Here is a 4,099-nt window from a genome sequence, read left to right as displayed (position 1 = left end):
CCAAATAAATTTCTGTCAGTTCTATCTCAGGAGGAGGTGGTGGAGGCTTTTGTGTTTAGTGATACAGAAATCTGTGGCTATCACATAAACATGTAGAATATGTAGAAAGAAAGACAACTTATTAGAGCAGCTGCTTATGTGGATGGTAAACAGAGAGAATCTTGTCTCATAATATTCTTATTCTCATTTATAATAAATCATATGCTGGTTTGCCTGATGAACAATTTGAGGTGCTTTATATTTGATGAAAAAAAACCTAAACAGAATACACATTTTAATACATTTCCCATGTCTTTTTTTCCTTAGTGTTTTTCTCCTTCAGAGATGGAAGTCTGCTTCAACATGTCACAGTATATTTTGATGGCACTGTCACATGGAGAAAAAACCTGATAATTTACTTCACAGGTAAACATCAGAAGACATGGTCTGAACCAAATCAACCCCAGCTTTCTCTCTCTCTTTGCTTTAAGCAGAATTAGAACACCCACTTCTTCCTTGAAAAGCAGAGTTTCTTTTTGTCCCTTATCCAGAAGGATGATTTAAGTGTTCCCCATCCTTGAGGATCCTCAGGTAACTCCATCGTATCACTAAGTATTTGGAAACATCAGACTTGCCTACAAAGTTTGTAGCAACATCACACCCTTCAGCCTGTTGCAGACATCAGTTTCATGAGGAACATGCAGCTGCTGAACTGATCTTCCATAATGTCTAGGCCTAAAGTTAACTCAGCACTACATAAGAAAACAGAAAAAAAAATAATTGATTGTCTGTTTTATGCAGCCAGGCAAGAGCAAACATCTATCAACACTATCTTGAATACTCTCCCTTTATGAACATCAGACTGTTAGCTCATATTAGATACTTCTGTAAAATGGATCCTCAGGGATGGAACACTTGGAGCAGTGGCTTGGGAAGGAGAACAGCCCTTTGCAGCACCGTACGAAGAGGTGATGTACTGCAGAGTGTACAGGCCACTGCTCCTTCTCATCCTGTCTCATCATTTCTGCCCAAAGGTGTGTGTAGAGTGTGCCAGCGTATTTGCACTGTGATCCAAGGGAGACAAGAAAAAACATGAGTTCCTTGCAGAAGCCAGGCAAGAGAGGCTCTGACTGAGGTCTGAACTGCATATTGTGTAATTGTATGTTACTCATTATGACCCTGTGTTTATTGCTTGGTTCAGTCCTAAGCTCTCAGACCACTATGCTGACTTCCAGGAAACTTAAAAAATACTGTTTCCCAAAAGCTGAAGTTATGCTATTGTCATAGAAAAAATAGCTGTCATTTATGGTCTTGTCAAGTTAAGTTCAATTTCAGTAACCATGACATGAAATCTGTACCAGACAACCTCACCAGTGAATCAAAAGGCTTATTCAGCCTAGTCATATATAAATATCAGTAATATAAAATTCTGACAATTGTAAGAGAATTGCATTCACAGAAGCTTTACACTTTCAGCCTGATGAAAGGTGATAAAACATCAGTCTGTATATAGTTCCATTTTGTCATTTGGTTGTGAAGTACTTCCTTCTCACACTAAAATTAAAATTTAAAAGACTTTCACTTTTGAGGAAAAGAGAATCATTGAAGAGAAATTCTCCCTGGCAAATTAATAGATAAGGTCTGCCATGCTAACTCAAAAAAGCAAGCAAAAGGTAAAAATTGAATCTCTTTATCACAGTTGAGTTATTTTTCTAAACTGGGGAAGTAATATGGGATGGAATATATAGGACAGATTCTCTTACAGAAAGTGCTTTTAAACTTTAAAAGATCCATAACTAATATTGGGAATGGTTATAAATGACAGTCTTCTCTTTTAGATTATGTTGCATTTATTACATTCTACCAGGACTTTATGGAGACTCTCAAGGAATTAAAGTTATATTTATGATAAAAATACGGAGCTGCTTCTAAATAACATTTTCATCATATTAACTGTTGCCTAGATAACAGGCGTATCTCCTTGAGCACCTCTATTCTGGTTTAGCCCTACAGCTTGCAAATTAATACAGTCATTATAAGACAGCAAAGCTATATCACTTACCATTTCATTATTGTTCAAGTCAGAATCCATATTTTTTCAGTTTTCCCTAGGGTTACAAACTGGATAGGGAAACGTTATCATCTTGCAGAATAATCTCTCAAGACTCACTCTCTTTGGTGTTAAGAGGAGCCGTTAATCATATTACAATAATTTTCATATTAATAGGTCCCGTGTAAAGACAGAGTTAATGCTCTCCTTCTAGAGTCAATCCTCCAACATAGTTTATATATATATATATATATATATATATATATATATATATAAATATATATTTAAATCTGCTTGGAACTAGATTAGCACAAAAGATATCACGTCCTACTCAGTGTATGAATCAGGGTCAAATCAACAGCAAACCCTTAAATTTTTAATCAAAATGGCAATCTGTCATCCCTAAGAGAGTTAAATAATGTTTAAGTGAATAACATGAATATGTTTTAGTGGAAAATGCATGGGAGAACTTACTGCAGCACACAGAAAACATTCCATGGAATATCTAGAAGATACTTTAGTCCTTACATGAGATGCTGTGATGCTAGCATGCATATCCACTCCAAATTAAAAATCTTCTTTAGACATGAATTTTGTTTTCTGAGGAACCAGTACACCCTTTATTTTTGTGATCTCAGATACTGTAATTTTCTGAAAGCTTCTCATATAATGTTGTACATTTAATAATGTAATGTTACTTAAACTCAGGGAATTTTCTGATATTTTTCCTTTTTTCCAGTCTGCTGACCTGAGTAATGTGGTCTGCTCAGAAGAAGTTGAGTGTGAATTTAAGAAGCTGTCCAAGGGGTCAGGTGTTTGCCTAATTTTGAGCAGCCTGAATGTGAAACAAAGGTGGGTCAGGTCTGCAGGGACTTGGGGGTGACCCAGCTCTACTCCTGCTCTGCCCCTGTGTTGCCCTGGCTTGCTGGGAAGCCTCTCTGTGTGGGAGCCCGAGCACAGAGCTGGAGTTGTGGATAATGAACCCCATGGAGAGCAGAATGGAGACTGGAGCACGATGCTGACTTAATGGGGCACTTTGGCTCCTGAAGCTGGTCGGCTTAGCCCAGGAAGGAGCCCGCTGCGTCTTCCTCAGCGGTGTGGGAAGATGGTCCCTTGGGAAACCTTCACTTGCTGTCAGCATCTGCTCTCCTTTTGCTAAGCCCTTTCACTGTAATGATGCCATCTCTCTCAGTGTCCTGTATTATTCTCCTCTCTGTCATTCCCAGGGGGTCTGATTAAAATCAGTGGAAAGCTCTCTTGGATTTTACTGGCTTTGGTACTCTCACTCTGCTCCTTAATTTGCCTTTCTTTTCTGTTTTTAACTGCTTTCGGTTTGGGCTCTCTTCTGCTGTGTTCTAAACACCTCTCATCTTTCCCCACATTTGTGTTTTTGTACTTTTATTCCTATTCCTGACCTGCTCGACAACTGTTAAATTACTTAGGCAGTGAATAAAATGCAGATTAAAGAAGTGCTTTCAGCTTTGAGCTAAAATGTGTTGACAGGTCTCACTAGAGGCCTAGAAGAGACATGGGAGAGTGGCATCATTTTGGGAGAAGAAAAGCTAGAAAAATGACTCTCCTCAGATCTGGGGCCTCACCATGATTCTGTGGCAGTATTCCTGGCTGCCTTAATGAGGTCATGAATCCACTAGAAGTGTGTAGAAACAATTTTAATTGGTGATAATTTTAACACTTGTTTAAAAAAATTTAAGGCAGCTGGAATGGGGTTCTATCTGCAGTATACTGGTGTAAATCAAAAGTAATGTTATTCAAACTTATGTTCTTCTAGAATAGCAGTGCTTTAGCAGAAATCAGATTCTAAAGCGCTCCTGAATTTCAGATATTATACTGTATTTCCATTTATAACCTGACATAATTCCCACACAGCATATGGTATTAATCTGGTGTAAACACCGTGTTATGATGATACTCAAACATATACAGCTGACATGAAAATGTCTTCAAGTACAATATTTCCAAAAGCAATTATGTCTATATGGTTGGTAGTTAGTTAGCTTGTGTGAAGTTTTATTTCTTATTCATACGTATATGAAAGTTCACAAGATGAAA

At 37.7% G+C, this 4,099-nt stretch overlaps 1 long non-coding RNA gene across 1 annotated transcript; it reads left to right on the top strand.

The window, feature by feature from the left end:
• The first annotated feature begins 313 nt into the window (after window positions 1-313).
• On the top strand, window positions 314-3,498 carry LOC128805694 (uncharacterized). Its single transcript, XR_008436526.1, has 2 exons — window positions 314-405; window positions 2,769-3,498. It is a non-coding gene; the product is annotated as an uncharacterized LOC128805694 (long non-coding RNA).
• The last annotated feature ends 601 nt before the right edge of the window (window positions 3,499-4,099 follow it).

The sequence above is a fragment of the Vidua macroura genome, chromosome 3 (assembly GCF_024509145.1).
Source record: "Vidua macroura isolate BioBank_ID:100142 chromosome 3, ASM2450914v1, whole genome shotgun sequence".
Taxonomy (NCBI): domain Eukaryota; kingdom Metazoa; phylum Chordata; class Aves; order Passeriformes; family Viduidae; genus Vidua; species Vidua macroura.
The sequence above is the reverse complement of the archived record's forward strand: the minus strand, read 5'-3'. Positions and strand labels throughout refer to the sequence as shown.